Below are 24877 nucleotides of genomic sequence, written 5' to 3' on the forward strand. Positions count from 1 at the left end.
CAATCCCGGAGGTAATCCGGAGATCATACCGGGGGATGAGCAACATGCTCAATGACAGTTAGAGGCTGGCGAGCGCGTGCTTACATGGATTATTCGAGAGAAAAATGATCTCCATGATGCCCATACCCGGCTGGGCATTGAACTAAAAGATGTTTGGGCCCAGCTTGCTAACTCCGTGAAGGAGAATAAGAGGTTTCGACGCGACATTTTTATTAAGTGCTCGAACGAACCTTTATACAGTTCGGCGGAGAAGCGTGCTAACAGAGTTATGTCTGTAGGTATGCTGACAGGTCGTTCCGAAGAGGAGATCTCCGGATCCGCAAGCGATCTTCTACAAGAGCTCTCACAACTGCACGAACAAGTTCGGCAGGTGATGCAGGGTATTGCCCAGGCCTTGTGGCCCTCCGCCTCCCTGCCCGGAGGCATGGGGGAGCTTGTAGAGATGCTCAAGGGAGTGCGGCGGTGGTTCCGATTATGGAAGATATCAGCCTGTCGACAAGGTGCAAGGGAAGCCTAGGCCATGGTGAAGATGTGGTACACCAAGGTTGACCTGAATCACATGGCCGTGGTCGGACCTGTAGGGTCAGATGGGAAAGAGATCCCAGTTAGTCTGGTATATGACCAGGTAGGATTAGCCGCAAAGTATTCCCAACTAGACTGTAGGCTAGACAGCCTGTTGGATGGTATAGAAGAAGAATTTAGTTAGTCTAAGTGACTGTGTACTTCAAATGACATATTTTGTCCCTAGCCAGATTGTAAATCATTTTTCATGGCGGACCTTTTCGCTTCAGCCTCCGGACCCGATAGTCCGGAGTGTATCCGAATACCCGCTCAGTTATGTAAACCGGGGTACGCGTGGAAACCAGACGTAGGGGTCATAAGTGCTTGAACATACAAGTACCCAACTAGCTATGTTATATTACATGGATAGTAAGAAACATCTTCCAGGGAGAATAGTTCCGTTAAGGGTTCCTTTCCCTGGGTACGCATGCATTAATGTGCATGTCCGAACTGCGAACAGAAACGCAGGATATGAGACATCTGGGGGTTTATATTGTAAGTAGGTAAGAAACATATTTTGTTCACCAACCAAATTTAAAACAAGACAGAAGCTAGCCAACTCGCTCCCAGGGCACTCCCCCGATGCAAACCTTCGTTAGCCGTTCGATTCTGGTCAACGTTGTCCTTTTTTCGCCGCTGGCCATTGGATCGTTGGTGGAAATAAGGCTTGCCGTTTCCACCGTGCAGTCAGTTTTGAGTGGGCAATGACTTGTGGGCTCGGGCAGACTCTGATTGGCTGGGTAGCCAGTTTTGGGGTGCGCGCGCAGCCTCTCCTGCCAAGCCGCGTGTGCGCGTCGTGGGCTCGCTGTGGACGTTTGGGCAACGCATATATACCTTGTTTTTCCACCACGGTTGTGCTGGCCCGATGACAAGTGGGCCGGTGTTGCTTCAGGTCCCGCTCATCAGTTGAACTGGCTGCCGATCCCACGGTGTTTTTCTCGGGTCAAACGTGCCGCGGGGCGCTCCTCCCAATCTTCACGCGTCATGCGTTATGGGGACCAGCTGCGCAGGGCTCGCCTGGTGCATGTGTACCTGGCTTATGCACCTGGGTCTTTCCTATTGCGATGACAGGTGGGCCGGTCCTGTTGGTGGTCCGCTTGTCGGCTGCACGGTGGTGCATCGCGGTGGTTAGTTGCAAGGACTGCGCCGGGTTGGCTGGCGCATGTGCGCGTGGGCCCCTGGCTGACCAATGCATCGTGTGTGCGGCGTGCGTGCCTCACCTTCGTCTGCGGGTTGGAGAGAGGAGATGGAGTGGCAAAATATCTCGCGAGCCCTGGGCGCCTTCAGTTTCCCTTTCTCTATCCAATCTCCATCGACCTACTACAACCGCCGCCTCCTCCTCGATCCATGTGCTCTCCCTTTGCCGCCGCCACCGGAGAGGCTTGCCTCCGCGGCCGCACGCCTTACATCCGATGGAAGGAAAAGGAGGAAGAGGCCCGCACTGTCCTGTTCTCCGAGGTGGTGGAGGAGCATCCGAGGGCGATGACGGCGTCCTTGGCCGAGCAGACGGACGAAAGGGGGGAGAGGGGTGTAGCCGCTCATGGGGATCGAGGGGAAGGAGAAAGGTGATGATGATGCCGGCTACTTGGGGAAGGGGATGCGGGCGACCTGGGGTGAGTCAAGCGACCTGAGGCGAGGACGGTGGCGACCTATGGAAGGAATGGGACGCCGGTGACCTTGGGAAGGAAGGGGAGGCCGGCGAATTGGGGTAGGGGATGCGGGTGACCTGGGGAACGGCGGCTGGGAGCTGCTCAGCCCGTCGTCGCTGTCGGCCGCCGGCGACCACCACCCGTTGCTTGGAGGATGAGGGGAATGGAGAAAGAGGAGTAGTATCAGGAAGGAGTTTTGGGCGATGGGCAGCCGCGCCAGGCGACATGCTCGCGGTGCCGCTTGGTGGTGAGATGAGGCTGCCCCATGCTCTGTTCTGATGGGCCTCCTCTGCTCGATGGTTGCACTGGTTGAGGTTCGTCCTTCTCTAGTCCGCATGTTCTTCGCCTTTGCTTTGGATTCATTGTACTAATTTCGCATGTTTGCCTTCGTTTCATTCATGCGCAGTTTGGTACGGTTCCTGTTGTCGGCTGCGTCGAGCCTTGGGTCTTGTCTGTCCTTCGCGTTGAGGTTAGTCCACTCCTCTTGTGGTTGCCTATATAATGTTTGATGAAAGCATGTGTGCTGCTTGATGAAATACGTGTCTATTTGACATCTACTTGTTTTCTGTATATATGTATTTGATTCCATATATCCTTGGGTGCTTATCTAAAGTTTGTATGTAATTATTTTATGAGGCTTGACAGATCATCCCGAAGAATAATTCCGCAAAACAATTATTAGTCCTGACGGCTTTTGTATTTTAAGTTGTACAGTTCATAACATATCATTTGGAACGGATGGAATACATGTGTCAGTTAACTTGATTGATTTGTTTGTCAGATAAATAGCACAGAAAACATATCAGTGCTCTATCTGTGTCTAAGGGCTCCAAGAGATGCAGTCATAGATAGTGACTGGTCCCTGAAGTTTGGGATGTTAAGGATAAAATCAAGAAGTTTTCAGAAACTTTTAGTTGTGGCTCATGGGTAAATTTTGAAACACAAATTTCTTAACTTGTCAAATGTAGCAGAAATAATTAAGATTTAATCACCGCTACTTCCTGAAATGTAGGTTGGAGCAACTGGGAAACCATTGACAAATGTGGTCTCAGTTGGAGTTGGTGGTAGCTTCCTTGGACCTCTGTTTGTGGATGTAGCTCTCCAGATTGGTAAACATTTATTTTGGACATGTTCCAGTTTGGTTATTTATGGATTTTGAATATGGTCCATTTTGATCACTTCTGAGACTCAGTTAGAACAGATAAATGTTGTTTCTTTACCATATAGTTCCTAATCAGAAAAGCCTCATATGCAGGTTGGAGGCATTGGTGTGAGGGCATTGTGGTGACGTGCTCCTCCATGCCTCATGCGAGTTCTTGGTGTCGCGATCATGTCTCCAGAGAGCAGTGCTTCAAGGTCACTTAAGCTTGAATGGGTTATCAAGTCTACTGGAACCATTCATGTTAGCCTTGTTCATTGCTTTTAGGACAGACGCTCCCTTAAGTATGTTTAATCACAGTTAAAAGAAGGAAGCCAAATTATTGCAATGTAAGTCCCTGAACTCGAAGGCTTGATCCACTATCACTTGCTCTTGCCACTGTGTCATAATATCTCATTTTCATATATAAGATGATAGTAACTGACGGATCATATTAGGAGTGCATTATTGGCAGCCTTGTGAGGTTTTCTTCATAACTTCTTCTCCTGTTTTTAATGTTTGTATTCTCTTTGTTGCAAGGTGTGGCTGCAGGTAAAGTTGTCAAGTTGATCTGGTGCTTGCTTGAGCCATTGATTACTGCTGCTTTGCTAAGGTTCAATGTCTTACTACATGAGAAATTTATTCCAATGCTTTCTCAATTCCTTTACCATGATGACTACCAGAGGAACCTTCAATGTGGATAGATGGTGATGGATATGGGGACACACAAGAACTAGCAAACTTAATACCAGATGCCCTCAACTATGAATTCTTTAATTATTGGAGGCTTTCATATTCATATCAATACAAGGTGGAATATGATGCAGGTGAATGCCCTTATTTTGTTTCTTTATGATATTCTCCTCTACTTAATGATAGATGCAGTGCATAGGGTCATCGTGTCAGTTTGAATGCTTTCATGACAACCGGTATAGCACTGAATCAGGCAAGGTGTGAATAAGTGTGCTTAAATGCGTGCTTTGTTTATGTGTTTACTGCTTATTATGTCATACAGGTTGCCACTTATGAATCTGCCCTCTTTTAGGCACGTGTCTTTCCCACATATATGTTGGTAAATGTGTGCACGACATATTTTTCTGGCCAACTAGATTACGAGATCCTCCGCCGTCTTCCCCTCCTCACTAAGGATGCCAGATTGGTCTAGCATCTTCCCCCCTATTTAGGGGTCCTCACTTGGCAGGAGCCCCCGGGCCTGGGCCACACATGGCGCCGAGCGCTGTTCGGCCAGGCCCAAAACAGGGCACGGGCACGCGCGGCCTGGGTTACGCTGTATCTTACTCCGTATCCACCGCGCCTTCCCCGAACTACACGCGTCGAATGCGGCATCGTGGGAGAGATCGTGGGTGGTTTCTTTATTCAGAAAGACGGAACGCCCGCCCCCTCCCTCTTTATAAGCAGGGGAAACAGGGGCAGTTCGCCCATCTCGCCAGTTGCTACTCCAATCTCAGAAATCTCCGCCGCTCCCTCCTTCTTCCCAAAGCTGAAAGAGAGCAGCGCTCCGCTCCCCATCGCCACCAGCATCACCAACACCGTCGATCTCCCCCACCACCTCTGCCATGGCTCCGAAAGCCGACAAGGGGAAGGTCGTGAAGTCGGCCGAGGCGTAGCGGCTCGCGGCGCTGCGAAAGGAACGGGTCATCTTCCCCCCAGCTTGCCGCAAAGGAGCTGAGGGAGTACTACTACCTCTTCTGGTCGACGGAGACGCGAGCGCATCCGTGCACGAAGGTACTTCCAGCTGCCGCTTCGGAACTAGCTCCGAATGGATACCCTTTCTTCGCGCTGTTCTTCTACTGTGGGCTCTGCCCGCCTTTCTCTGAATTTTTCTGCGATATCATGAACACCTACGGGTTCCGCCTCCTTGAATTCACCCCCAATGTCGTTCTGACCATGGCAGTTTTCACACATCTCTGCGAAAAATTTGTCGGAGTCCATCCAAATGTCGCTCTTTTTCGCCACTTCTTTATGCCCCGAGTTGAGAGAGGAGAACCTTTATCCGGCGGAATTGCCTGGATCTCAAGAGCTGGCAAGAAGGAAGCTTATCTGGAGGGAGAGCTCCGTAGCAAGTGGGAGGAATGGAGAGCAGAATGGTGCTGGATTGTCGAGGAGAACCCGCAGCCATTCACCGCCCAGCGCCAAGTCCCAATAGCGTGCGGCAACGATTGGAGCAACATGGCCCCGGAAGACGATAGGCTGTAGTTTGCCATCACTCGGATCTTACGCCTCAGGCTTGCCGGGCTCACGTAGGCACCGTTGGCACAGATTTTATTCGCCGCCGCATCGCCCCCCTGCAGGAGAGGAGGAGACCCGCCTGGGAGTTCCAGAACGCGGCGGATATCATGAGGCTGCGCCCGGGCCTCAACTTCAACTTCACTATCCTGGAACTGGATGCGATGATCCTGGAACTGTTCAAGCGCGATCCTCAGCATCCTGAAGCGTTCATGTTGCCGAGGGGTGTCGTCCCGCTGTGCAACAACTCCTCGCTCGACTGCATCCGTGCAATGATGCCGCTGTGCGACTCGCATGGAATTGTCCCAACTTGGCAAGAGCCTGCAGACGTCGTCGTGCAGGATTTCTTTGATGGTCTGGTAGAAGTGCCGGTCCGCCCCGATGAACAGAAAAGCCTCACCCGCGACACCAGTGATGCGGAGATGCAGCGCATTGCCACTAGGCTGGAAGAGGCGGCAGCAGCCGCTGCCGCGGGTGAGTTTGGATTCATCGTGGAAGAGGCAGAGGCAGCAGAGGCGGCAAGCCTTGTCGAGCGAGAGGAGTTTGCCGGCGAGGAAGAGTTTGTCGGACCTGAAGCTGAGTCGAGCGAGCCTGCCGAGGGCGCGAGCGACTCGTTGAAGATCGGCTCCTCCTCCTCCCCACCTTCAGCCAGCTCGCCGCAAGCGGAGCCCCCAGATCCACCAAGAAGGCGTCTCTGCAAGGCTGGGGACGTAGCGGGGCGGCAGGCAAGTCAACAGCCGCCGTGCTGCGCGACACGCTCTATCGCGGCAAGCACTGTTGCCGCGGGAGCGCCTCACGCTGCTGCGGCAACTGGAGCGGGGTCTTCCCGGTCCACCGCTACTGCTCCTGCCAAGCGGACAAGGGAACCTACTCCTCCGCCTCGTCGCACCGGAGGAGAGCCGGACTTCGATCTCTCCGCGCTCAGCTCCGACAAGGAAGAAGAAGAGTAAGATTCTTCGCTGTACTTGTAGTTCTTCAATTCTTGCTGTTTTGTCTTGTGTCTGATTTGCTTTACCCCGAACCCATTCCTTTTCAGGACTCTGGCCCAGAGAGCGGCGAAGAGAGCCAAGGTCCCGGTGATTGTCATCGAGGACGAACCCACCGCGACAACAGGGGGCGTGTCCGAGACCACCTTGCCGGACCCGGCAACTTTTCCCCAAAGCAGCCCCCAACGCAGTCTCCAGCGTAAGTATATGGTTTACTTCCTGCTACCAGGCGCGCATGGGTGCTCTTTCTTTGCTGATATATGACTGTTGGTTCGTGTAGGAGCAGAGCAGCCTCACCAGGAGTGCCCGGAAGCCGCTCCCGAAATGCCATCTGCTTCGACTACACCGCCAAGGGAGGATTCCCCGGCAAGGGAGCGTTCTCCGGCAAGGGAGAATTCTCCGGCAAGGGATAGTTCTCCGGCAAGGGACGGCACCAGCGATCCTCCGGTGGTTGAGACCATGACTGCGGATCCTAGTACAGGTAATCCATTTGCTTGAAAACTTCCCTTTGGTTCTTTTTCTTCTGATTTTCTTTTTGAATATATGCTTGACTTTTCTCCTTTTTCCGTTCGTCAGACCCATCTGCCACGAAGCCGATGGAAACCGAGGTCGCCGGCGAGGAGAACGTGCGCAGCAATACCGACGACGCCGTCGCCACCGAAGGAGAAGCTGGCGCTGATGATCCCGCCAGCGAAGAGGCTGCCAAAGCTGCCGCCGCAGAAGCTGGCGAGGGATCCGGCGATCGCACTGACGGCCCCGAGGCCGTAGGAGCGTCCGGCGCTACGCCGACCGCCGATCCCTCCGCCGCTGCTGCAGCGCCAGGCTCCGAAGAGCCCCAGCCCGGCGCCTATTTGAAGGCCGGCGACGGCATCTTCATCAAGCTCCCCTGGGCGTCAAGCTCCAGGGCGCCGGTCGAAGGAGAGGTCTTGGATGGAGAGGTGCTCGCCTCCGCTGGGCTGATGCTGGTCGACGCGCCAAGCAACAGCAGCGACGAGCCTGAGGAGGAGCGGCTCCTGCGGAAGTTGTTGTTGCTTTACCACGCCCGACAAGCCAAGCTGGAATCCCGAGAAGCGCTTGTCACGAAGGCGGGAGTGGACATCGAGAAGCGCGCGGAGGAGCTCCGGGGTCTCAGGCAGGAAGCTCTCCGGTCCCTGGCAGAGGAGCGGGAGCAAGTCGCCGAGGAGCGGAAAGCCTTCCTCCTCGAGAAGGCTGAAGTTGAAGAGCAACAGCGGCTTGTTGCCGAAAAGCTATCTGCGCAAGAAGGCGAGTTGGTGCAGCGCAAGGTCAACCTTGATAGCCACGAGGAGGAGCTTGCCGCGCGCGAGCAAGCAATTGGCGGGGCTCTCAAGGAAGCAAAGGATGCTGCCGCAGCTGCCGAGGCCGCCAAGAAGGAGCCGGAGACGAAGATGGCGCAGCTGGAGGCCGATCTCAAGGCGAGCGGCGAGGAGCTTGCCGCGCTCAAGTGTGAGCGCGAGAAGGACGCCGCCGCTCATGGCGAGCTGCAGGGTCGTCTCGCTGAGAGGAGCAAAGAGCTTAGCGCCGCCAAGGACTCCAACGCAGATCTTGAGTTAAAGCTGGCCACTTTGACCAAGACGCTAGACGGTGCCAGGGAGCAGGAAGTGGCCTTGAAGGAGAAGATCAAGGCCGACGAGGCGCTGCTGGCGAGTGCTGCTGCCACCCAGAATGCTTTTAGGGAGACTATGGAGCACTGGACCGAGGGTCTCATGAATGTTGCCGCCGCCATCGACGGGGAGCTGGCGCAGCTGGGGATGGAGGACCTCGGGTATTCTTCCGACGAGCACCTCCAACCCAGCGCCAAGCTCAGCTTGTTCTTCAAAGGCGTGGCGACGGCCCTCCAGCGACTCCGGGAGAAGATCCCAAAGCAGCTGGCCGACGAGTCGTGCAAGATCTGCGCGGGAGTTCTTCAAAAGGTGCTGGTGAAGGTGGCCTTCCGCAACCCAGGCCTCAACCTCACCAACGTCCTTAGGTCCCTGCCGCCGGATGCTGATCTGGAAGCGCTCAAGGCCCTTGTCGCACCCATTCTGGACAAGGTGAGCGAGATCAAGAGGGTTGAGGGCGATCGCGTAGATTAGGCCGCCCGTTTTCTCTTTTTCTTTGTCGCTGCTGGTCATGTCATGAGAACAATCTGTTAGAGCTGCGACAAGCTATCTTGTAATATAACTCTATTTTGGGTAGAGATTGCTGTGTTATTTCCTTTACTTGATTCCTTCCTTTGTATGTTTTTGCCCTACGCTTTTAGGGAACTTGTCGGCACAGGCACCTTAGCCGCGAGCGCTGAGTGCGGGACATCAGCAGCCTGCTGGCGGTGCCGCTTCCGACAAGAAACCTTGTCGCAACTAGTCGCAGCTCACTTAAGTTGTTGAGCGGACTCGAAACAAAGTAAGGGCGCAACTAGCTACGAGTTGGTTCCTCCGCGCACAGGTTTTCCATACAAAGCACGGTCGTTCGAGGAAGATAACTTAAAAATTAAAACTGATTGCTCAAACTTTGGCAACTTAGCTTTTCTGTCGTTTGCTTTCCGGTAAGGTGAAACTTCCTTGAACGATGCCTGGTCCACACCATTATCTCGTCCTTTCCCCCCGGCAAACTTGTGGGCGAGGGAACCTTCCTTTCCTTTTTGAGAAAAAGAAAGAAGAGAAAATAAAGATATGGAGCCTTACGGCTCGTTATTTCTTACCGGGGGTAGGCGCTGCACAAAGTGTGAGATAACGCATGCCAAAAAATAGTATAAAGCATGAAATTGACAAGATGTGCGAAGCACGTGAGCTTTACTTATGCACGGGGTCTGCACCCAGCTTTGTACAAAGGATTACATGCAACATCGGCAAGACTTGTACAAAAGGTGGTTGCCGGAAATGGTTCCGGCAACCGCACCCTATGGGTAAAACTTACGAAGATGCTCAATGTTCCAGGAGTTGCTCACCGGAATGCCATCTTCGGTCTCAAGGCGGACAGCGCGAGGCCTAGTGACTCGTTTCACCCGGTAAGGGCCTTCCCACTTCGGCGTCAACTTGTTGGAATTCTTGGCGGACTGAACGCGCCGAAGAACAAGGTCGCCTTCCTCGAAACTTCTGGCATTAACTTTGCGGCTATGGTAGCGGCGCAAAGCTTGCTGGTATCGAGCAGCTCGTACAGCAGCCTGAAGATGGTCCTCCTCAAGGAGCAGCGCGTCATCTTGTCGCAGCTGCTCTTGCTCAAGCTCATCATAAGCGAGCACTCGAGGTGATCCGTATACGAGTTCTGTGGGGAGAACTGCCTCTGCTCCATAGACTAGAGCAAAAGGTGTCTAGCCAGTGGCTCGATTTGGCGTCGTCCTGATCGACCAAAGAACCACCGGCAGCTCCTCAATCCAGTTCCTTCCGCACTTGCGCAGCCTGTCGAAAGTCCTGGTCTTGAGCCCGCGCAGCACTTCAGCATTTGCCCTCTCCGTTTGACCGTTGCTTCTCGGATGAGCAACAGAAGCGAAGCAGACCTTGGCGCCAAGATCTTGGGCGTACTGCATGAAGGTGCGGCTCGTGAATTGTGTGCTGTTGTCGGTGATGATCCTATTAGGGATCCCGAAACGGCAAACAATCGACCTGAAGAACTTGACTGCTGACTATGCTGTCACCTTCCTCACTGGTTCCACTTCCGGCCACTTTGTGAACTTGTCGATTGCAACGTACAAGTACTCAAAGCCCCCGACAGCTCGGGGAAAAGGGCCGAGGATATCGAGCTCCCAGACTGAAAATGGCCAGGATAAAGGGATCGTCTGGAGAGCTTGAGCTGGCTAGTGTATCTGTTTGGAATGGAACTGGCACGCTTCACACTTGGTAACTTGTGCAGTTGCATCCTGGAGGGCTGTCGGCCAAAAGAAAACTTTGCCGGAACGCTTTACCGGCAAGTGCTCTTGCGCCAATGTGGTGACCACATATGCCTCCATGTATCTCTGCCAACAGCTTTTGTCCGTCCTCCCGGTGAATACACTTCAATTTCACGCTGTTGAGTCTTCTTCTGTATAGTGTGTCGTCGACAAACTGGTACATACTTGACTGCCGGGCTACTCTTTCTGCTTCTTCTTGCTCTTCGGGAAGTTCTCCTGTCTGAAGGAAACGGACAATCTGTTGTGCCCATGCTGGAGCTTGCGGCTCGACAACAAAGACTAAAGGCACATCTGCTGCTGCGGGAACATCTGCTTCTACGGTGTCACATCCCTAGCCTCTGGTGCTGCCTGGTGTTTGCATCATGTTTAAATTCTGAAACTTGAACTGAGGGAAATTGGAAGCCTCAAAACCCTAAATAAAAGAAGGGCAAAACCCTAAAATCTCATTCATTTGTTCCAAAATGCTCTTCTTAAATGTTTGATAATTTTTGGCAAGGGTTCTGGTCCCAACCAAAATATTGAACATTTTTAAGGATTTATTTTTGGGACTTTGAATTTAAATCATTAGCTATTTGAATTTGAATTATATTCATATAATTAGAATATAATTCAAATACCCCTGAAATATTTTATGAGCTTTTGGAAAAGTCCATCTAGCAAAATAAAAATATTTAGAGGAGCTTTTGGCATTGTTTGAATTATTTTTAAAATTCAAAACAGTGGCAAAATAAATTGAAAAACAAAACAGAAGAAAAATATGAAACAGAACAGAACTTACCTGGCGCCCACTTACCTGGCCCAGCTCCTCCAGCGGCCCAGCCCAGCCCATCTACCTCGCCACTCGTCGTCTTCCTCTGCCAGTAGGCAGAGGCGAGGCGTGGCGCACGCCCGAGAGCCCCGGCCACCTCCTGCTTCGCGCTGGAGGCCACCCTTCGTCCTAATCCACGCCACGGAGCGCCACGCAGCCCCTGGCTCTCTCTCACTCTCTCCCTCGCCTCATCCTCTCCTCTGCTCTCTCTCCCTCTCTGCCCGAGCGGAGCTCGTCGCCACCGACGCCGTTCGCCACGGCCACAGCCACCCCCTCGCTCCCTCCTCGCATCCCTGAGCTCCGTCCTGACCCCATGAAGCTCTACCACGACGCATGCGACGCCGGGTGCCCTGTAGCCACGCCATCACCGCCATCTTCATCGCCACGGCCGGCGATTGCCGCCGTTCGATTCGCAGCACCGAAGACGCCCCCGAGCTCGCTGACCACCTCATCGTTCTCCCTGTGAGCTCCTGCTGCCTCCTCTTTGCTCGCTCCCTCTGTTCCCGTCCCCTAGCTCCATCTTCCACGACGGCCGAAGCTCGCCGCCGCCATGCCTCGTCGCCGTCGTGGCCAGAGCCACTGTGGCTCGAAGCCGGGCACACCATCGTGCTCCACACCTCACCAGGAGCACGTAGCACGCACCAACGCCTCCCCTAGCGCCCTGCATCGCCTAACCCGCCGTTGGCCGAACTCCGGCCGCCGCCTCCCTCGCCGCTGCCGACGCCACAGCTAACCCCAACTCCTCTGGCTTGCTCCATTGGATGCGCACGAGCTCGAGCTCCCTGTATAACCCCTCCGCGCGTCGAATGGGCGTCGGAGCAGCCATCCCGGCGAGCCACCGCCGCGTCTAGTCGTTGCCGGCGGCTAGACGCCGGTGGATTAGCCCGGTTGACCAGGGATTTGACCCCCCTGGGTCACTGACGTGTGGGCCCGTCCCCTGCTAACTTTTGGTTAAGTTAATAACTAAGTTTAATTAAGCCACTGACTCACTGACATGCGGGCCCGGCCCGACTAATTAAACTAGGTTAGGTTTAAGTTATATTAGGATTAGCCGTAGTCACTGACCAGTGGGCCCCATTGGTCAGGTTTGACCCGGACCAGCCCAGTTGACTCTGCTGACGTCACAGTGACGTGGTGCTGACGCCATAAATCATTTCTAGATTTATTATTATTCAGGAAATTCCAGAAATAGCTAAAACTTCAATAAATCATAGAAAATTAACCGTAACTCCAAATCAAATAATTTATATATGAAAAATTATCAGAAAAATTCAAGGAATCCATCTGTACCATTTTCATGCATGTTAGAACAACTTATAGATGCTGTTTAGCACAAATCATATTAAGGGCATTTAAATAAACATATATGGAGTTGGAATTTGAATCATGTATTCAAACCAACTTCATTTAAATCATAGCTAGATGCATTAGCCCAAAACACATTCATTTTGCCATGTCATGATCATGCATCATATTGTGCATTGCATTGATTGTGTTCCCTTCTGTGTTGCCGGTATTTGTCCCCTCTCGATAGACGTGATACCGGCGATGTGATCGATGACACCGATGAAGAACTATATTATCTTCAGAAGTGCCAGGCAAGCAAAACCCCCTTGTTCATTCCGATACAATCCTACTCTCTCGCTCCTGCTCTCTTTTACTACATTAGGACAACATCGATTCATCTGTTACTTGCTGCGGTAGCTGAACCCCTTTATCCTTTGCATGACCTGTCATTGCCACAGTAAATAGATGAAACCCACTAGCATGAGTAGGAGTTGTTTGAGCCCTGTTGTGCCTACTCATTCATGTTTGTTTGTCATGCCTGCTACTGCTTAGAGTTGAGTCAGGTCTGATTCATCCGGGATGAATCAGAGGTGTGTGAACATGTCCTACGGTGTGTGAGCTAAGCGTGTGAACACGATTTGGTAAAGGTAGCGGTGAGAGGCCATGTAGGAGTACATGGTGGGTTGTCTCATTGCAGCCGTCCTCAGGAACTGAGTTCTGTGTTTGTGATCCATGATTCAGCTACTACCACGCATTGGGCCCGAAACCAATGGACCCTCTCGGCTTCTTGGTCACCCTTGTCCTCTGTCCAGGAGTTGCAAGTAGTTTCTGGTGTTTGTAGTATGCTGGAGGCCGTGCGCAGCGCTGACCGTAGGGGTGGGCTGTGATGCGGTAGGCACGTGGCCGGGTAAACTGGGCGCCCGTTTGGTGTCTCGGGAACCCTGTTCACATCGTTTGGGGCTGTGAGCGAAACTCCGGCCGGATCTCCTCATGGATGGAACCCGAATAGGCGATAAACCTGGACTAGAGACTTGAGTGTTTAGGTAGGCCGTGGCCGACACCCACGTTGGGCTTCCGCTTGAAGGTTGCCGAGTACATGTCGTGTAAACGGCGGTAAGTGGTGAGAGCGTGTGTGAAGAAGTACACCCCTGCAGGGTTAACATCATCTATTCGAATAGCCGTGTCCGCGGAAAAGGACTTCTGGGTTGCTTATATCAGTTCATAGACAAGTGAAAGTGGATACTCTAAAATACGCAAGATAAGCGTGAGTGCTATGGATGGCGTTCTCGTAGGGAGACGGGAGCGGATCCATAGTGGTGTATTGATATGGTGAATATGTGGACTCGTGTGCGCCACCTCAAAGAGTTACTTGCAGTCGTAGTTTAGGATAGCCACCGAGTCAAAGCTGGCTTGCTGCAGTTAAACTCCACCATCCCCTTTGTTGATAATGATGCATATGTAGTTAGTTCTGATGTAAGTCTTGCTGGGTACATTTGTACTCACGTTTGCCTATTTTATGTTTTTGCAGAGAGACTTCGGTCTCGCTAGTAGTTCCACGTGGACTTCGACGTTTAGCTTGATACCTCAGCTACGATCTTGTGCCCTCGGCAGGATCTGGTAGATAGTCAGGCTTCTCAGCCTCTTTTTCATTTATAGTTGTCTGTACCCAGACATGTTAAGCTCCCGCATGTGCTTTGACTTGTATGCTCTGATTGTTGGGTCATGAGACCCATGATTGTAATGTCTCGCTCCTCGGAGCCTATTGAATAAACTACTTGAGTCGTAGAGTCATTTTGTGATGCCATGTTGTATTGCACATATCGAGCATATTGTGTGTATGTTATTGAAATGCTTGGTATGTGTGGGATCTGACTATCTAGTTGTTTATCCTTAGTAGCCTCTCTTACCGGGAAATGTCTCCTAGTGTTTCCACTGAGCCATGGTAGCTTGCTACTGCTCCGAAACACTTAGGCTGGCCGGCATGTGTCCTTCTTCGTTCCTGTGTCTGTCCCTTCGGGGAAATGTCACGCGATGAATACCGGAGTCCTGTTAGCCCGCTACAGCCCGGTTCACCGGAGTCCTGCTAGCCCAGTGCTACAGCCTGGATTCACTCGTTGATGACCGACACGTTCGATGCTGGGTCATGGATGCCTGCCCCTGTAAGTTTGTGCCACTTTGGGTTTACGACTAGTCATGTCAGCCCGGGCTCTTTATCATATGGATGCTAGTGACATCATCATATACGTGAGCCAAAAGGCACAAACGGTCCCGGGGAAAGGTAAGGCGACACCCATGGGAATACCGTGCGTGAGGCCGCAAAGTGATATGAGGTGTTACATGCTAGATCGATGTGGCATTGAGTCGGGGTCCTGACATACGGCGAGAACCTGCGGCTCAACCGGAGCTTGACGTTCCCCGGCAAGCTCGCCGGAGCAAAACTTTTCGGGAGCGTCTGCTTCAACGGAACAAACCCTAAGGCTTGCCGGAGCAGACTGCTCCTCAGCACCTTCGGTGTTGATCTTGAGGACCTTCTTGGCGGCGGCTTCGGGGAGCTCTGCCGGAAAATAGTCACCAGAAATCAACTTCCTCTTCTTGCTCTGTCCAGTTGATGGCGTTACAGACGGTTGAGTCAGCTTGAGCACAAAGATCCCTGGTTCCACAGGTAACTTAAGTGCGGCGCACTTTGACAGGCCATCGACAATGTCGTTCTGAGCTCTTGGAACATGTTCCATCTGTAGGCCGTCAAAGTGCTCTTCTAGCTTTCTCACTTCATCAACGTAGGCTTCCATCAACGGACTCTGATAATTCTTGTTCACTTGGCGGACGACAAGCTGTGAGTCACCCCTGACAATGAGCTTTTTGATCCCAAGGTCTGCTGCGATCCTGAGACCGGCAAGCAAACCTTCATACTCTGCGGTATTGTTCGTTGCTTGATCCTTGGGAAAGTGCATCTGAACTACGTACTTGAGGTGCTCTCCGGTGGGTGCAACAAGTAGCACGCCCGCAGCGGTGCCTTGCAGCGAGAAGGCACCATCAAAGTACATCAGCCACTCTTTGCTTGCTTCCTTAACGGGGATGCTTGTTTTTGGAATTTCTTCATCTTGTGTTGGCGTCCACTCTGCTATGAACTCTGCCAATGCTCTGCTTTGGATAGTTGAAGTGCTCTCAAACTTGAGGCCAAAGCTTGACAGTTCCAGTGCCCACTCGACAATCCTGCCTGTTGCTTTTGGATTTTGCAGTATCCTCTTCAGCGGAAAACGAGTGACGATTGTGATCTCATGTGCTTGGAAGTAATGGCGCAGCTTTCTCGAGGCCATGAGAAGGACGAAAAGCAATTTCTGCACACCAGAGTACCTTGACCTAGCCCCTTGCAGAAGGGAACTGACAAAGTAAACTAGGCGCTGCACCATTCTTTTCTGTATCTTCTCACGCACCTGCGCGGATCCATCTTTGTCGGGACCAGAGCTTGTCGGTGAAGTCCCTTGCTTGTCACTGGATGCATCTGCCGTGGTTGCTGGCTCATCATCCGCATCCCTCTCCGCTACTAACGCAACACTAACCACTTGATTGGTTGCCGCTATATACAGTAGCAACTTCTCTTGTGGCTTAGGTGCAACAAGCGTTGGAGTGGAGGACAGGTATCTCTTTAAGTCCTGTAGCGCAGCCTCCGCTTCCGGAGTCCATCTCATTGGTCCTGCCTTTTTCAATATTTTGAAAAATGGCAGGGCACGCTCAGCAGACCTAGAGATAAACCTGCTGAGAGCAGCTACGCAACCGGCAAGTCTTCGTACATCCTTGACGCGCTTTGGTGCTTCAATCTGCTCAATGGCCTTGATCTTGTCAGGATTGGCTTCAATTCCCCGCTGAGACACGAAGAACCCGAGAAGTTTGCCGGAGGGGACTCCAAACACACACTTCTCGGGGTTAAGCTTGAGGTTGATCTTGCGCAGATTTGCAAAGGTTTCGTCTAAGTCTTGAATCAGAGTCGCCTTGTCCTTGCTCTTGACCACTATGTCATCCATGTAGGCTTCCACATTTCTATGTATTTGTGGTTCAAAAGCGTCATGGACTACCCTTGCAAATGTTGAACCAGCATTCTTTAAACCGAAAGGCATCCGTACGAAACAGTATGTGCCACATGGGGTGATGAATGCGGTCTTCTCTTCATCCTCTTCTGCCATGAAGATCTGATGGTATCCTGAGTATGCATCAAGAAATGAAAGCAAGTCACATCCGGCCGTGGAGTCAACAATCTGGTCGATGCGCGGCAAGGGAAATGGGTCTTTGGGACAAGCTTTATTGACATCGGTAAAGTCGATACAAAGCCTCCATTTCCCGTTTGCCTTGCGCACAACTACAGGGTTGGCCAACCACGTAGGATGGAGCACTCCTCTAACGAGGCCTGCTGCTTCCAATTTCTTGATTTCTTCTGCGATGAATTCTTGGCGCTTCACTGCCTGTTTCCTGACTTTCTGCTTGACGGGCCGCGCATGAGGACAGACGGCAAGATGGTGCTCGATTACTTTCCTGGGAACACCGGGGATGTCAGATGGTTGCCATGCAAATACGTCGACATTCGCCCGCAGGAAAGCAACGAGCGCGCTTTCCTATTTAGGGTCGAGAGTGGCACTGATGGTGAAGGTACCACCAGTGCCATCCTCCTTGGCGGACACCTTCTTGGTCTCTGGTGGAGCTACCATTGTTTTCTTACACTTGCCGGTGGAGCTTGATGGTGCGTCCTCGACGGTAGCACAGCACTCCGAAGAGGTGCGCTTGCCGGAGTGGGCATCAGAACTCTTGCCGGACTTGGTCTTCTTCTTCGCCCCGGGAGCTTCGACGGCAAGTGACTTGCGATCTGTTGCGGCTGCTGCTTCCCGGTAGATCTTGTCGGCGCAGATAAGAGCATCCTTTTTGTCGCCAGGGACAGAGATGACACTTATCGGGCCTGGCATCTTCAGCATGTTGTATGCATAGTGAGAGGCTGCCATGAACTTGGCGAGTGCTGGACGGCCGAGTATCGCATTGTAAGGCAATGGAAAGTCAACAACGTCGAAAGTGACCCTCTCAGTCCTGAAGTTCAACTCGCTGCCAAATGTCACCGGTAATGTGATCTTTCCCTTCGGCTTGCTCCTTCCCGGATTGATGCCTTGGAATGTGCCGGTCTCTTCGAGCTCGCCATCAGGGATCTGGAGTTTCTGGAGTACCGCGGAGGAGATCAGGTTCAAGCCGGCCCCGCCGTCAACTAGCATCTTAGTGACCTTGAGGTTGCGGATAGTTGGTGAAACCAACATCGGTAAGCACCCGACCGCAGTTATGGGATCAGGGTGGTCCTCAATATCAAAGATGATAGGCGTGCTGGACCATTTCAGAGGCTTGCATGACTCGATGGGTGGTTCTGCTGCATTGACTTCCCGCACCCACTGCTTGAGCTGGCGGTGTGAAGTATGCAGAGAAGCACCGCCGTCAACGCACAAGACCTCTATGGCTTTTTGGAACTCCTGCTCATCGGCCTCGTCATCATCCATATCTTCATCATCGTCGTCATCTTCATCCTTGTCGCGGCCGCGGGGAGGTCTGTCTCCTTGCCGCTGCTTGGCCTTGCCGCGGCGTCCTCCTCAGCCGGGGCGTTTCTTGCCGGCTCCTCCAGCACCTTCCTGGGCCTTCTCCTTGTCGCGTCGCTCGTATTCAGCGTTTTGCTGCTCGACAAGCTGCTCGACCTTCTTGCAACTCTGGAGGTCATGGCCCTTGGTGCGGTGGATCTTGCAGTACTGCTTGTTGGTGCCGTCCTGCTTGTCGGCGACCGCCACAGCCTCCTAGCCGGAGTTACCAGCTTTGGCTTTCTTGGCGCCACCTCCATTGCCGGACTGCTCAACGACTAGCACATCTTTGCCTTTCTTCTTCCTGTTGTTCCGCCGCTGGTTTTTCTTTGCCGGGGCAGTCTCCTCACTATCAGATCCTCCTACTCCTATATTCTCTCCAGGGAGTTTCCTCCCTTCCTCAGCACGTGCACACTTGTCGGCCAGGGCATATAGCTCACTGACGTCTCTGATCTTGCACATCGCCATCTCCTCCCGCATCCTGCGGTTTCGCACGTTCTGATGGAACGCGCTGATTACCACGGCAGGGTGGACATCTGGGATGTTGTGCTGTACATGGCTGAATCTCTGAATATACTTGCGCATGGGCTCTCCTTCCTTCTGGGCGAGCAGATGAAGGTCACTCTCTTGGCCATGAGGCTTGTGGCCGCCTGTAAAGGCGCCGACAAACTGATGGCATAGGTCTACCTAGGAGGATATGGAGTTGTCCGGCAAGTGCATGAGCCAAGATCTGACATTGGGCTTGAGCACCAGTGGGAAGTAGTTGGCCAGGATCTTGTCGTCCCGCCCCCCGGCAGCTTGCACCGCGATGGTGTAGATGCTGAGGAACTCCGACGGATGCGACTTGCCGTCGTACTTCTCTGGCACGTCTGGCTTGAAATTCTTCGTGCTGGGCCACTGGACTTGCCGCAGCTCACGAGTGAACGCAGGGCAACCTACCGCGTACGGCAAGTCGCCTGGTTCCCCTGGCGCATGCATGTCGACAGAGGGCCCAGCGCGCTGGTCTGATTGACGCCGCGCTTCTCTTTGGCGCTCGATGCGAGTACGAGCGTCTTCTTGCTGTCGTTCGTGAAGAACTTGGCGCTGATCGCGACGAGCTCGTGGATCTGATGATGCGGTGGAGTCGTTGTCGAGGTGGATCCGGCGAGTCGGCGATCTTGGTCTTCGGGGTGGAGAGTGCATGGTGGTCGCACCCCCACCGGTTTCGTCGCCATCGGCTCGTGCCTGGCGGTCCTGCCATGGAAGCGATGCACTCGGCTGCCGCGGAGTGTCGCCGTTGGCGAAGCTGATGAGACTCTGAATGGTGGACCTCCATTCATCGATCTTGTCTGCCGTTGGAGGGTAATCCAGGAGCAGTTGAGCTCGCGCCAAAGCTTCTGCTAGAGTGGCGGGCGGCAGTGGCGAACGGTACGAGGAGCGGGATATGCTCGGACTTCTAACTATGTTAGAAGGAGCAGTATCCCGTCTAGGCGACCGTGTCTCGCTCGTGCCAGCACGTTGGCATGCATGTTGGTCTTGAGCACCCCGAGATCCACCAGCTCGATCTTGGTCCAACAAACATATGGCACTGCGAATACCATGACGTTGTCGATCCTGCGCCTCCTGAGACGGGCGCGGTGCATGTACGGACGCCGAGGTCTGCGCAGCCTTGTCCTTGGACCTGACAGCACCGTGAGCTCCCTCGTCGACGCCCGTTCTTCCGCCGGCGTCTACCCCACCACTCGTTTGCTCCGGTGGTGGTGGGATCGACGTGGACGGAACAGCTGCCGCCGAAGTCTTCTTCTTCGGTGGCATGTTGATGAAGAATATGAAGATCTAGCTCGTGTGAACGCCGGATCAGGTTCACACAACTTCGACTCCCCCTACCTGGCGCGCCAAAGATGTCGGGGAAACTGATCCACGAACACCTATGGGACCGGCGGACCGAGCCCCTTTCGGTTCGGCGGGGGGCGGAGATCGCACGAAGAGCGGATCGAGGCGAAGCACACGAGCAGTTTACCCAGCTTCGGAGCTCTCCGGAGAGATAACACTCCTACTGCTGCATGTCTGAGTGTATTGAGTTCTTGCTCGGGAGCGCTGAGTGCTACAGTACACACTAGCTGCTAACGAGACCGAACATGAGTGTTTTTCTGCCTCCCGAACCCCCCTCTATGTTGCGCATGGGCCTCCTTTTATATGCTGAAGGGGTCACCGACAGGTGGCAACATAGATAAGGGTAAAAATGGAAAAGGAATTGCGGTTGGTACAACCACCTGTACAGTGTATCCTACCTAACCCTGATGGCAGGGGACAAAGGCATTAAATGCCCGTCTGCGTCGCCCAAATAGTGCAGAAAGGGACCGTCAGGGACGCCACCGCTCACCACGATGGCAGTCTTGTCAGCGTCGCTTGCCACCGCGCACCGCTGGCTGCACAGCCTCCTGCCACGCGCGCCTGGAAAGGCCCCAGGGCGACACGTTGGTGGATGTGCTGGAGCGCGGGTACAGAGTGGTAGCTTGCCGCGGCAAGCGCCTTGCCGCGGCCGTTGTCTTGTCGCGTCCGGAAGCTTGTCGCTCGCCGGGCCTTGCCGGGACGCGTGGCGCGTCGCGGCAAGTTCCTTGAGATGCCTTGGTTGGCCATCCCGGCAAGCTGCTCTTGCCGGGGCCTTGTCTCCTTGGCTTGAATACTTTGTTCTTGAATGGTTCCAAAGGAAACACGGAGGACCTTGGCGGTCACCCGGCAAGCCTTGCCGCGGGGTGCTGCGACTGCCCGTGCACAAGTTCGGAATACTAGGGTACCCCTACTCTAGTACACCGACACTTTCCATATTATTTCATAAAAATGAATCAGCACAGTTCATATTTGATTTCAAGACAACGAAATTCGAAAAGAGGTGAATCAAATGGTATTATTTCAAAGTTGTATAACATATATCATCACTACTAGAAAACATTTTGTACGAGGCTAAGGTGCAAACATTTATAAAATGATAATTGTACCGATTTTTTGGGATTTTTCGATTCCTATGGAATTAAGAGGTCATCTATTGGCCTATCCTTATTTGTAATTTCAAATAGTTATTTTTTGGTGCACTTCTATTTTAGAAATGAATCAGTTGCCAATTATGCTTGATGTTTCAAGCAGAACTAGAATTGGTAAACAAATATCTGTGAAGCATATATGGAGGCGGGAGTCTGGTTTGGTTTTTTTGCTATGTGCCTATTTGCTTAAGAAAATACTTGACTGGAGAGCAGATTCCAAATGGAGCTGCATTTTCATGCGTTGGGGGCAGAAGTAGAATAAATAGTAAATCTTGATCTTATGGAGTGATGATTTACATTCTTTGTGTGATGAGATAATACACAACCTAGGTGTTATTTAGCTTGCTGCTGTACAATGACTATCATGATGTGTAGTTTCTGAATATTGAGTCCTCGAGTTTTGGGGAATGGTGCGCTCTAATTTGGAAATGGTATTTCCTAATGTATTCGCACAGTTAGATATCATATTATATATTTTTTTCTCTTACTTGAAATTTCTGCCATGTAAAGCTAGGTTGTCTTTGATTTGTTGTGTGTTAGGTATTGAACAGACTGGCTTGTTTGGCTAACCTTCCTTTCCTTTTATTTTGCAGGCTTTAGAATCACTAAGGTTGCTCTTTCTCTGTTCCTTTGGTCAAGGTTTGTCCTTGTCATTCTTTTCTAAGCACTGCACTTTTCTACCCTATTTGTTTACTGCTTATTGTCGTGTTAATTCCTCTGTTCCTGATTTTTCCAGGTGTCGTGTTTGTGTGTTTGTTTTTGTGGTGCTGCTTATATGTGTGACTACCGTGTGTTTTTGTTCATAGTCTGTTGCATTTTACACTTTGATTCGAATATGAAATGCATTGCGGTGAACACTACGTAACTTCTTTCATTTGTCATGTTAGAATTTAGATACACAGTTTTGTTTTGGGCAAGTTGCTTATAGACAGTTTTTTGATTTATTTCCCTGGCCTAATACCAATGTGATGTGCAGATAACTTATATCCAGCCAAGCGCTTGCCTTGACGTCCTCACAGCTGGAGATCCATGACTAAGAGCTCTCCCCAATGTATGCAGGTACTGCCTAGACCTTAAAGAAGTTAACTGATGTTAATATATAGTTAATATGTTTTTCTGAATTTATTTTGAGGGAAAATGATCAGGTCGCCGAGTAAATATCCAACTCGGTCTGTTTTCAGTGCGCATATATCATTTCCTCAATTAGTAATGCAAATTAGCAGCCACTTCAATTTTTTGTTTGCATTTTCTTTGCAATCAGCAAGGAACCCAAGGACAGATGTACATTCGCTCACGTGAATTCTAGCCCCTAGATTGTTTGTGGCTTTGGGCAATACAGAATTGGAGAACTTGTTGTAAAGGTTTGGATAGAATGTCATAGTTGTATCCACAACTGCTTAATCATTAATTTGTAGTTGAAATCCTGCACGCATCTCTCTGTATTTGTTTATCTTATCGGCTATCATGCACCATAACTTGATGAATGGAAATACCAGTAAAGTTTTGACAGCGGTAAGTTTCCACAAATATACAGTTTCTGTATATCAAGGTTGTCTCCCAGTGATTCACTCCTTGTTCAAGTGCTGGCATACATAAACTTAAACAAAAAAAATGTGTACACATGTTTATCACTCTAAACACAAAAAGCCTTTAGAATCAGCGGTAACTTTAGAAAAAGCTGGCCTGGATTCTGAATATGCTAGATAATATGGCTTCCTCTATTATAACACCCAAAAAAAAGGCTTGTGCACGACTGATGCTATCCAACTAGATGGTGTAATAATTACTACTGATTTTTGCATGACAGTGGGTTGTCACATATTCGCAACAGGGCTGAGCAGTCGTGTAGCGTCGCTGGTTGTGTTCATTAGTGTGATTGATATGTTCTTGTTTGTTGGTGGTCTCTATATGTTTGTTCTTATGAGAACTAAACACATTCTGTTTTTTCAGGTCTCCATTCAAGCGGATGATGACAAATGTATGATGGATAGAGAGGAATAAGTTTTCTAGAAAACGTCTTCGTATTTTAGTGTATGGTTTTTTAGAGAGGAGGCGCTTTCCCGGCTTTAGCGAAATGAAGCCCTTAAAGCGTTTACAACCAGAGTAGCAAAACGAGAATAAAAAAGGGGTTCGATACAAGCCACACAGGGCTAACACACAAGGCCGAACGAAAACGAAAAACTGAGCATAACGGAGGATCAGTCTCCAGGCATATTTTTAGTGAAATAAGGTGGGTACAAGTAATTTTAGATCCAAATTTAGAGCTCTTGCCAGTAATCAGTAGCAAAATTCAAGATTGCCGAGAAGAGAGGTGAACCTAAAGGCTTTAGCACTATTGTTAGGATGCTATGTTGCTTCCAGGCTATGGATAAGAATAGTTCAGTCGCTTGAGAGATTGTTGAACATATGAAATTGTTGGAAATCTCTGGGCACCCTCAAGTTAAGCTGCTTGAAAACCAAGTTCAAATATGTGTGAGGGTAGTGCAGTTGGGCATGCGATTCTATTGCACCTGATGTAATCGGACCATTAGATCAGTTTTGAAATAGTGATCTTCGAACAATTTTTTTTGTACTTGTAGGGATAGTTTTCATTACTTGAGACATTTCCCAGAACCATTAGTAGTCTTGTACATTGAATCAATTTATTATACGGCTTTGTTATTCCTAGGGACATGTTGATTGTTTTTCCATTACATAGCATTGTTTTACGGCTATCGGGCTACCATCTGTTCCTTGAGGCTGGTGATTGTACCGTATTCGTGATGATACGTATGTCCCTTTTATGTTCCATTCTTCAGATATTAATGTTGTCATCTTAATCAGAACTGAGCATCGGTTATGGGCTTTTGGATTGTGATCATCGTTGTTGTGCTGACATACTTCCCAAGAAGAAACAAAGCTTTTGCCTCCATTTTTTCGGACTTGTGCCTGTTTTGCCCTACAAAGATAAGAACGGATGGTCTTTTCAAGATTATTTTTATTTAAGATTATTTTGTGATTATCTTTGTAGGGCAAATCCCACTTTTGGAACACATTTTAAGATTTTGGATCTGGCATTTTCAAGATTATTTCGTACCATAAAAAAATTCATTTAATTTGCTCATCTAACAGTAAAGTTAACAAGGCTCAGGAATCATTTTGTGTGTGTGTGTGTGTGTGCGTGTTCTAAAGCAACAAGGTCATCTGGACCTCGCCAGAAAAATGAGATCATCCCATTTATAACTGTAGTGCAAAACATTTTAGAAGAAAATGCAGACAGGAATTACACCGTAGACTAATTTATAGCAACGTAGTCTTATCGTACAAAAAACGTCAGGTGCGCTTCCATACTCATAGTAAAATTATAGCAAGAACATTTATGTTTTATAGGGCTTTTTTGATGTGCCATAGGGCTTCTCACGTGCATGATGTAAATTATTGCCATGCAGAAGGTAATATTACGTGGCTCCTTTTTGGTTTACGGAATGGAGAACGGTTCCTTCTTTAGATGTAATCTTACCTAAAATGCTTTTGTGTTCTCACATTTTAAAGGTGTGGCTGTGGGAGATGGCTGGGGTGAGGAATAACTATTCCTTTCTTCTACTCTTTCTTGATGTATGCTGTCATATATTGCTTCTCTACTTGCTCAAAATCAAATTTGCATCTATGAAAAGGTAAGAAATTAAGGCCAGTGAGATGGCAGTAGATTGGCATGTTTACAG

The 24877-nt window shown here is 50.7% G+C and overlaps 1 long non-coding RNA gene across 1 annotated transcript; it reads left to right on the top strand.

Moving 5' to 3' along the window:
* Window positions 1-1850: 1850 nt before the first annotated feature.
* On the top strand, window positions 1851-24877 carry LOC119335247. Its single transcript, XR_005161765.1, has 9 exons — window positions 1851-2524; window positions 2617-2679; window positions 2992-3137; window positions 3223-3319; window positions 3466-3698; window positions 3889-4175; window positions 21770-21815; window positions 22153-22235; window positions 23127-24877. It is a non-coding gene; the product is annotated as an uncharacterized LOC119335247 (long non-coding RNA).

The sequence above is a fragment of the Triticum dicoccoides genome, chromosome 7B (genome assembly GCF_002162155.2).
Source record: "Triticum dicoccoides isolate Atlit2015 ecotype Zavitan chromosome 7B, WEW_v2.0, whole genome shotgun sequence".
NCBI classification, from domain to species: Eukaryota; Viridiplantae; Streptophyta; class Magnoliopsida; order Poales; family Poaceae; genus Triticum; species Triticum dicoccoides.